An 11,094-nucleotide genomic window follows, 5' to 3' on the forward strand; every position below is an offset into this window, starting at 1 on the left:
AACTATTTTTTTTTCTAAGAGGAAAAAAAGTTGTTTTTGATAGCAAACAGCACAGCGCTCTGGGTTAAAATGCCTTGGCAATGCCAGAGGAGAATGGCCAGACTACTTGGAGCTGATGGCAAGGCAAGAATAACTCATTCGGTGCACTCGTTACGATCAAGTTATGCAGAAGAGAATCTCTGAATACACAACACATCGAACCTTGAAGTAGATGGGCTACAGCAGCAGAACACCAATTGAGCATTGTTTAAACTCCCCAACCTACCTGGGTATTGTTGCTGACCACATTCATCCCTTTATGACTATGATGTACCAGTCTTGTGATAGCTGCTTCCAGCAGGATAATGCACCGGGCCACCAAGTTCAGATCACCTCAGATTGTTTTCTTGAACATGACAATGAGTTCACTGTACTCAAACAGCCTCCACAGACAGAAGATCTCAAATCAGCAAATGAAGCAAAGTGTGTTCCAATGGAAGTTGAACAACATGTAGTGTAAGCTTGCAGTTTCATGTGTACTTTATTGGTCGTCATTCAGGGGGACTGCGATAAACATTAAAAACATTTTTAGAAGAATCAGAATGTTTTCCACCCTCATTTAAGAAACCATCCATCAATCCACCATTATAATTCCTTCCACACTATTAGTAGGGCCATTTCTCTTCTTCATAAATGGTGAGGCTACCTCTTTGGGTTAATGGTTACATTGACAAATAGAGATCATGACAAGATTGGGGCATTTGTTACATAATGAATTCAAACACACAGGTGTATTCTGTACATACTGTGTCCTTTATGCTGCAAAATTATGATTTGCAGACATAAGAGAAAGCATATAATAAGGAGAAAAGGTCATGATAGGACACTAAGCTTAAAAGCTCTGTCAGGAAATATAAAAAAAAAAGTAAAAAGTAAGACACATAATGTTCCTATGTTCATGAAAACAGTATTGCCAAATTTTAATGGGAAGCTGTTAAAATGACAATTGAGGTGACAAACAAGTAAACATTTTCTTTTGAACAAGTTCATGACAGTTTAACTGAGATCGAAATACCCTGGATGACTCAGCCTGTTGAGAAATAAGCTCTCCAACCCCCCCTCGACACAAACTAGTATATAGTGAGGCAGGATGGTCTTTAGGGAATACTCTCACACAGTCATTTCCTTTTCTACAGAAAGAGCTGAAAGATTCCCTCTGATATGAGAGCAGAGAGAAGAGACCAGTAGCTAAAGAGTTCCGAATTTGTGGAAAGGTGCAGCATAACACAAAATGACAACTCAAAAACCCTGCTCTGCACCTCTTGATTACGTAGCTAGCTTCTTGGTGGGTAAGGCTTTAGTCCTGTAGAAAATCAAAGGATTTTTCTGATAAATGTTTGCAGTAACACCAGAAAACATGCCTCAAGTTCCAAAAAAAAAAATATTACTCATTTATTGCTATCTTACTTACTCTGTACCAACACAGTTTGGGCATGTTCCCTAAAAGAATGTGATTCACTTTCTGGAGGAGACTGAAAATCCCTGACAAAAGTGGAAAACAGTGGGACAAGTTTAAGCAAAGATGGCACACACTCAGAAAGAAAGTTACAACATTTTCTTACAAAATATCTTGTAGAGTTGTTGAAGGATGACGGTGACTAATTGTGTGGGAGCAGCCTTTGATTATTACTGGGAGTGTGGCTTCCTGTTCCACAGTAATATCCTGACATGTTAGTTCACTTCCTTCAAATTCATCTATTTTATTTCCCTTATCCCATTTCCTCTGACATATAATGACAAAATACATGATGTTTTGAATGAGAAATACACTTAAGGTTGTGATTCTGAGTCATTTATTTGCAGCAGGATCAGAGAATAGCATCTAGATGCAGTTCTGGTATCAACACAGTAGTGACTGATCAGGTGTGGCTGTGCCTCTAGAGAGAATTTGTATACCAGCACTACTGGGAATAATCAACTAATGAAATTGAAGGAGTAGTTTAACCACACACCACACTTTTTTAATGCAGTACTAATGTAGTACTACTGAAAGCAATTTGAGCCGTAAAAGAAACACAAACAAACAAAATATATATATATTTGGCTTCAGTTTTTGATGTCTAATTCTCAGCTTAAATGTAAAAAAAAAAAAGAAAACAAAAAAACCCCAAAACATGAAAGGTGGAATTCTTGAGCTTTCTCTTTTCTTAGTTTACAGTGCTTAACAAATATATTAGCGCACACCTGTCATAAAATCCAGAAAACACAAATATTTTAGAAATCTGTCAAAAACTTGTTTAAAACTCAAAATTATATTGTTATTTATTATGGAAATCATTCACATTTTATACCCAAATATGGGCCAGCATACTGGACTACTCTGAGAAGTCAGAAATTAATCAAGGATAACATTTAACCACTAAAACTATTCTTTTTTTTCTGTTCAGGAATCCAAGTAATGTACTTTTTTTTTTTTTTTTTAGCTTTTTTATGAAACAGTAATTTGAAAATTCTTTTATAACAGCATTTCATTTTGATTAAAGAACTTGCACATACTGGTGAATCATCAATATATATATATATATATATATATATAAAGATTTTTGTAATTTTGTTAATTTAGGGCAGCTGTGGCATAAATGTTACACTGGGTGGTGGTCTAATAAATTTATAAGCACTGTGTATGTTAAACTATGAACAAAAGGGCACTTTTTTTGCAAAGTGGTTTCCCTCGACCATTGCTTATGAGCAAACAAATCATCAACTGTGTTTATTTTCTTGCTCAATATAAATAGTGCAATGCAAAAAAAGAAAGATCAAAGGGTAATTTCCTGTCTCCTGAAAGTCAGCCCCAATTACCCAATAATGGAGCATATAATCCACCTTTGCTTCTGAGTGTTTTGCTGTGCTTCCTCTTTTAATGTGAATTACGGAAGATTTACTCTAAGCCAGGTTATTGCTGTTCTTTGTTTGTCAGAGGTTTTACCACTATAATGTAAAGCTTGGAGTCTTAATACAAAAGGCTCCTTGGTGTTCTGTTCATTAAGGCAGCGATCAATGCCCTGGAGATGAGCCAGCGTACCTGAATTCAATCAGTGACCTGAGCTAAAGCCTGTTATCACAAAGACCTCTGGCGCTGATGAAAGGGGACGAGGGAGGCAGACATCTCCCGGCTGACAGGAGACGGGTGGGATGGGATGCTAGCAAGGTAATTTACCCTGAGATTGGAATTCACAGAGGATCTGGGAGCAGGAAGCAAGGGGCCGGTCAGTTTATGTTTATAGTTTTAAGACCAGTAATGGATAAATAGCCCCAAAGTAAAATCTGAATCAGACTGTAAAGTAATCTATAGATCAGATATCTGCATGAATATCTTCTGAATGCAGGCTATTCTAGTTACTGTCAAACTATTTCACCATAGAGGAGGAAAAAGCAAAGAACAGGACAACTCTTCAGCAGTTCAGCTTTGAGCAGAAATAGAAACTTTGCATTTAAAGAAAATCCGCACCTTTCACTGTTTGAACAGCAGTCACATTTCACAGTTTGTCACACACAAGTACTCTCAGTGATACCATACTCAAAGACATCTTATGCAAATGCTAATAAACATAACCCTCATCTAATGTAATACAAGAAAGGTCTCTCAAAACTACTTACCATACATTGGTTGGCTGGTATCTTCTGTGTTTTGTTTTGTTAGTCACAATAAATTAAGTAGAATATTTATATTTGACAAACTTGTCTGAAAAATGTTAGTTAAGAATATTTTTGATTGATGAATTGATCTACTGATAGGGCGGCTAAAGGCAGTTGAGTGACCACCTCTGAAAAATGTACATTTGCTTATCGTAGTGTTTAAAAGCTATTTTATATGGATCTTAAGGGGGGTTTTTTTTTTTTATGCACCAAGTGGCATTATATTGACACAGATAAATTCAGTAGGGTTCAGTAGGGTTCTGTAGATGAAGTAATTCATTTAATTAACCAATCAATTAACCAACTAACCAACCAACCAATCAATCAATCAATCATTCAATCAATCAATCATTCAATAGGGTTTCTGTAGATGAAGTAATTCATTTAATTAACCAGTCAATTAACCAATCAATTAACCAATCAATCAATCATTCAATAGGGTTCTGTAGATGAAGTAATTCATTTAAGCAATCAATCAATCACCCAATCAATCAAGGAGGAGTTGTGAAACTACAGCATGGTCATATTTTTGGTGGTAAAACATCTCAAGAATTTCCTTTTACACCTTATTTTATTAAATGTTTAGAACAAGATGTAGATAGATATGAGACTCCTTATCTAATTGATCTGGATTTGTCTGAATGCCTTTAAAAACGTCGACTTGACTGTTTTTGCCAACCAGCTGTTGAGTTTATTAGGACAAACCAACTGGTTTTTGAGGGGGGGGTCCAAACATTATCACAGTTACTACATTACAACAGATGAGTGACAGCATGAATTAATAACATGCAGGAACATACACACAGACAACAAGAAAATAACAGCAAAAATAAAAAAGTGAAATGCTAAAGTTTTGCCACACAAGGAGTGTGATGGATCATCAAACACCGTTTTAAACATTTAAACAGTAGGTACAAATGCTGGTTTAAACCATGACCACAATCTTTTTCTAACCCAGTGACTTAAAAAACTTTGTATCAAAACTCTCCATTGAGTGTAAATATAGTTTTTGCATTTTCTTTCCTTCCATAAACGTCTCAGCCTTTATCAGCCTTCTGCCAGTTTGAAAACAGCCACCGAATCTCTAACCAAATAATTCTGTGCCTAAACCTATGATTGATATGAATCATATTGCTGTTTTGGGGTAATATGGTCATTTAAAAAGTAATGACTTGACTTGTTGGAAAGTAGTCATCAACATTACTGTATATAAAACTGTTTTCTGTTTTGGCGCTAAATGTTACAAGCTACAGTAGCATAGATGAACAAAATGAATGAGTCAGAAGAGTGACCACCCCCGCCCCAACTAAACACTTGCTTGGTGACAGCTGAGGCCTTAAAAGCTTATTTTATCCCATTTATGGCAATTACCTTTCCTCTTGAGTCATCCTACCAATCATCTTTGTTTCGCTCATTTCAAATAGCCTTCACTAGCGACCCTTTTTGTTTCACCCTCTCTCATCACCTGTGAGCCTTCCAGTTCCACCTGGTGTCAAGTTAATTGTCTCGCGCTCTTCCTCAGATGTGACTGCTCCCACATGCAAGCAGCCTTCTAGCTTCCTGTCTAGATACAGAAACACATGCACACCAAGCTTTCGTTTAGGTGGTGTTCGTTTCATCTGGCTGAGATAAGGCATTGCCTGATGAGTCACTACCCTCCTGCCACCCACCTGCATTCAAGCTCTATTAGCAGCTGCCATTGTCAGTGGGGGGGGGGGGGGGGGGGGGGTAATGATGCTGCTGACCTCAGTGGTGATGACTGAAGTCATGGAGAAACTCCAGTGAGCTGATTGCAGTGTCTTTACTGTAATTTCACCTTTAAGAACGGAGGCCTGTGTCAGAATTTGACGACTCTCTGACTCCATCCATGTATGAGATGGGAAAGATTAAGTACATTATCTTTAACGCAATTCCCTTTAGATACAGTCTATTTAAAACTTTTGTGACAAAGTTGGAGGATTAGGATTGTTAAGGACAGATGAGAAGATTAATTCCCGTAGAATATAGAGACATTTAGACACTGATAGGACACGAGGTCCAAGAACACTGAAGCTCAGAGAAGATATCAGCATTATCTGTTAAAAAAAAATTAAAACAAAAAAGTGGACATAACTTGTGGCTATGATTTGAAGCTTCCACTGTAACAATATTGGTCCAGACTTCCTGTCTCGTGTGATCTTCACTGTTGATGAGTGGAAATAAATTTTAAATTAATATTAATTAACAGGGGCTGTGTGTTTGTAGCATGCATCACCATCTCTAGCTTCTGTTTGGGTTGAAATCCTGTAATTCTTACTTCAAAGGCCAACAGCAAACAGACATTATATTATAAACTTTAATTATCACAGTAAATGCTGTAAAAATGTGAGATTCTTATTTTTGGCTGTCTTGTGTCAGGTTCTTTCTCTTTGTTGACCGACAGACAACATTATGAGGATTTGGGGGGGCAGTAGCAGCAGGCACTTGTTGAAACTGCGCAATTTTTAGACATTTCAATCATGCTTGCTTTCTGTTTAATTTTGTTTTCACTCACAGTTTGGTTTTTACAAAGGTTACGTTTCCATTTTTGGTTGCAAGATGACAAATTCCACCCACCTATGCTCAGAAAAGCACGTTGACCTCCTTTTGATTTTTTTTTTCAGAAAATATACTTTCAGAAAATATACTTCACATTGTATGAATCGAAAAGTGTTTCCTAATACACAGATGAATAGTTTAGACACAGCTTAAAAGGCATCCTAGAACTTTTAAGTATCATTGCTTGAATTTATGTCCTCTCTTGTATTCACTAATGAATTTGAATTTTTTTATAGTTAGGACTGGATCAGGTGATCCTGAATCCTCCCTTAGTTACGCTGCAATAGGTCTAGGCTGGTCTGTGTGTGTGTGTGTGTGTGTGTGTGTGTGTGTGTGTGTGTGTGTGTGTGTGTGTGTGTGTGTGTGTGTGTGTGTGTGTGTGTGTGTGTTGGGGGGGGACTTCCAATCATGCACTGTTTCTTTTTCACTCACCTCTTGTCACTATCTGTGTGTTTATACACCACTCTGCATTTAATCATTAGTTATTATTAATCTGTGGCTCTTTTCCACAGCACATTTTTTGTCTTGTCTTCCTCCTCTTACCCCCAACTGGTTGCAGCAGATGACTGCCCCCAGAGGTTTCTTCCCATTAAAAGGGAGTTTTTCCTTCCCACTGTCACGCCTATGCTTGCTCAAAGGGGGTTGTTTCATTGCTGGGGTTTTCTCTTATTATTGTAGGCTCATTACCTAACAATATAAAGTGCCTTGACTGTTGTTGTGATTTAGTGCTATATAAATAAAACTAAATTGAATTGAATTGAATTTTTCTCTGTGGCTTCAGCTCGCCACAAAGATTTTTTTCTTCTTATTTGAAAAAACAAACAAACTACAGGATGGAAAGCTGTGAATCTTTTTATATATTTATACTGATTAACAGGATCAACGAGTTCGGAACTTTCCATCTGTAAAACAAACCTGCGGACTCAGCAATAACAAAGAGCAGAGTAGAAAGGTCGTTCAAACATTGCTCTGGACAATGTTTAGCATAATGAAGGGACTGTTTCCTGTTGGCCAGTGTACTCTTCCTGTCTGCACTGCAAGTGACACTGAACTTCCTCTGCAGCAGGAAACTGGGCCCACTTTGTTAGGGCAGGTGGTAGAGCAGATCAGCCAGCGTAACACTCTTCTGCTATGATTGGTATTTTGCTGTTGTGCAGCTAATGATGCTCTGGGATTTGAAAAAGGTCTCACGGCAGCTAAACGGGTCAGGTGTGGACTGACTTTTGTCTTTAACATTTTTCAAACTGCTTTGATGATGATTGGTATAAGTAAGTTAAAAATAAACAATTGTTATGCTACACTGATTAAAATTATCAATAATTTTTGCAGATCTCTTTACCCACCAAACAGTAATATTTTATAAATGCAGAGCTGCTGGGCGCGCTGGTGTGATGGCAATGTGTTGTGTGTATACAGTCCAAGTGACAAATACAACCAACAACCAAATCGCTAAATGATCAAAACTACTAAATGAAAATCAGCATTTTACAGTGGCTTGCAAAAGTATTCATGTAATGTTTTGAATCATGTATAATTTTCTTTCCACTTCACAATTGTATACCACTTTGTGTTGGTCTTTCACATTAAATGTCAATGAAATATATTTATGTCTGTGGTTGTAATGTGACAAAATATGGAAAGGTTCAAGGGGTATGAATACTTTTGCAAGCCAAAAGTATAACCTAACATGATTTGTACTGTTGGAGAAAGCCAGAATACTCTAAGAAAACCCACACTGACACAGGGAGAACACAAACTGTGCAAAGAAAGACCCCACCTGGCCAATGGATTAAAAACTTGCACAGCATTTTTAACATTTTTATTCCTCCCACATCTTGAGACAATGTATCACATTTGACTGGTTCTGCATGACACACACTTTTCTAAAGTCTGGCTTTTACAAAATGCACATGAAGGGAAGACTTTTTATTATCAGAAGAAAAAGGTTAGCCTGTCTAATGTACTCATCAGGGAACATTATAAGTCATAAGCTTTGCAGATTTTCTTTAATGGACGCTACCATAAAGAAGTGTCAGTATATTCTGCGAAACAAAAAAATGTCACAACAGAGATTCCCTCTGGCTGACCTAATGTAGTACCAAATTTTTGTCAGGAGGTTGGAGGCTGAAAAGGGATTTATTTTTATTTTTGTTTTTTGTTAGGGATTCTTACAAACAACCATTTCCCCCCCTTTTCCCTTCTTGCAAGCTTCCCCTGGAAAGTGCAGAATACACGTGTATAAATGGATGTGGTCGGTGGTAACGCAATCAGAAGATGGATTTCACCACAGCAGGGCATATTTATGTAATCATGCCAAGTCCAGGGCCTCCCAGCAGGATAGGTGTTGTTAAATATGAATGCCTCATTTATAACATGACCGAAACTGTGGTGACTGTGAGAACAAAACTTCTTTAGTGAGTTCAGAGGTGTGTGTGTGAGGATGCCGTGGGCGTAGAAGAAACCAGTGTGATTAGCTTGTTGCCTTATGCGCCCAGTGTTTGTATCAATGATTTTCTTTGGAATTAGTAGGCAATAAGTAGTGACAGACAAACATGTCTTCGTTCATGTAAGGATCTAAAAGGATAGTTTTTTCAGAGGCAAAATGTTTCACTGAAACTGTCAATCTTATGGTAACCTTGCTAAATCAGACTACACTGTTAGGGAAAATTCATTCATTATTATTAGCATTTATTATTTATATATATATATATATATATATATATATATATATATATATATATATATATATATATATATATATATATATATTTTTTTTTTTTTTTTTTTTTTTTTTTAAATTTATACAGACAATGTCTCTGTGTTTTAATGCCACTGCTTAAATGCAAATAATATTTTGAAGCAGGAGTTTCACTGCACTGTGTGTGTGTGTCAAAATATTCTCCTGACACCGGACCAATGTCAATGATAGTTATTTGTGCAGTTTGTTGTTTCATTTTGTTTATTCCATATGAGGACATTAATTTTTGCCTTGTACATGCTAAAAATGATTGAGAAACTTTACACTACATACCAGTACCATATGAAGGGGAGATTCTTTAGACATGACGCCAACATATTAAATTGCTCTCAGATTACAGGAAGGGGTGCATGTCTATGGGCCCACCAATGTTAAATAAAATGGGGAATCTGCAGGTCTTTCTACAAAGTTTATAATTGTCCTTTTTGTGCTTGCCTTGCTTCTCTGTGTTTCTTTCTGTAACTGACTTGATTCACATATCACATGATGAACACTCCCTTTCATATTGTCTGGATCCTGGTGGGAAGGAAGCAGTCATGGTGTGGGGTATCTTGCCCTAACACTCTCAGCCCTTGAATCTCCCTGTTTACCCACCAACATCCTGCATAAACAGGCCTGCCTCAGAGTCAGACAACAGTGAGTAATCTCGCCCAATCTGTTCCTCCATTCCTCGGGCTTTTGCTTTCCTCCCAGCAGGCCGCAACCCAGAGCCAAGAGCTCAACTCGCGTCATGCGGAGCCGCCGGGCGGGAGGGTGGTGTGGTGCGTGCACACGAAGCCCACCTGGCTGTTTAACTAAGTGCGATCTATGAGGATGATGTTGACAGGGACTAGTGTCAGTGAGGACGATGGTGAAAAGGCTGGTATACAGCAGCAAATGTTTAGGTACTGTGGAGAAGTGCTGGCTGGTGCTCCAGTGGGGCTTTAGCTTACAGGAAAAAGCTTTTTATGTCATTTATCCTGACAATTGAACTGTTTATGCTGGGTTTGTGATTGCAGTGGGATAATGAATATGTACCCAACAACAATACCGGCCAAGAATAACACAGGATGCGGTTATGCTGTAGCAGCTAACAGGTGCGATCAGAGAGTAATTTTCTCCTGAAGCAAGTTTGATATCTTACTATATAAAGCACATGCTATCTTTGGGAGGTGGGAGAACTATAGACAGAGGTTACACCTAAGGAAATAACAGTATAAAAGAGAAAGAGTCACTGGAAAGTACCTGGAAAATGCCATTCTGCCAATTATAGCCACACTTTTCTGGGTTTGGAATGATGTTGAGAGTTTCCAACTCAGTTTCAAGTCTGGCAGGTTGAAATCATGAAAAGAAGATTTGTCACTGAGGTTTCTATGAGCCCTGTTTTTCTAACTTAACCATGACCGCGGTCTTAAAGCACTGGTTGTGCTTTGTGGGAAATGGATTCTTTACTTTCTTGCCAAGAGATTGATGGAAGAGCAGATTGCACCAGTTAGGTGACATCTCCCGACATGTCGCCTGCCAAGTAAATTCTCTTTGGGTAGCTGGTCAGTGGCAACAGAAAGAGAGGAAGACCACATCTGGCACACATCCATCCAAGACAGGAAAATTGCAGCATCTTCTTGTGAAGTGAATATCCAGGTACAGTCAGCAGTCCAATTAGCTTAGCTTAAGCAAAACTCGTAATGTGCAAAAGTCTTGAGTCACCCCTCATTTCTTTATAATTTGTTTCCAAAAGAGCCAGACTTGACTGCAGTCTAAAGTGGTTTTGAGCAATAGCTCTCCAGGCTTTGAACACTGGTTGCTTTTTCACTCATTTTCAGTCCAGTCCTTATACCTAACCATTTTCAGACCTGAATCATTAAGCATAAATTTGGCTGAGGTCTGCCAAATTACACAAGAATGGGACTGATGTGATGTTGCCTAGGTTTCAATGGGCGTTCAGGGTCTTGGCGTGCAAGATCTTGCCCAGGCGACCCACCTGGGGTTAATCAAGTCCTGACTTGTGTCCCAGCAGCATAAGCCATGGATCAACCTGCTTAAACCACAGCTCTCTCTGCTGTTTCTGTTGCATTCCTGATTACTGTGCCTCTGAGAGGTCCCAT

This window comes from Archocentrus centrarchus, chromosome 1 (genome assembly GCF_007364275.1).
Source record: "Archocentrus centrarchus isolate MPI-CPG fArcCen1 chromosome 1, fArcCen1, whole genome shotgun sequence".
Taxonomy (NCBI): Eukaryota; Metazoa; Chordata; class Actinopteri; order Cichliformes; family Cichlidae; genus Archocentrus; species Archocentrus centrarchus.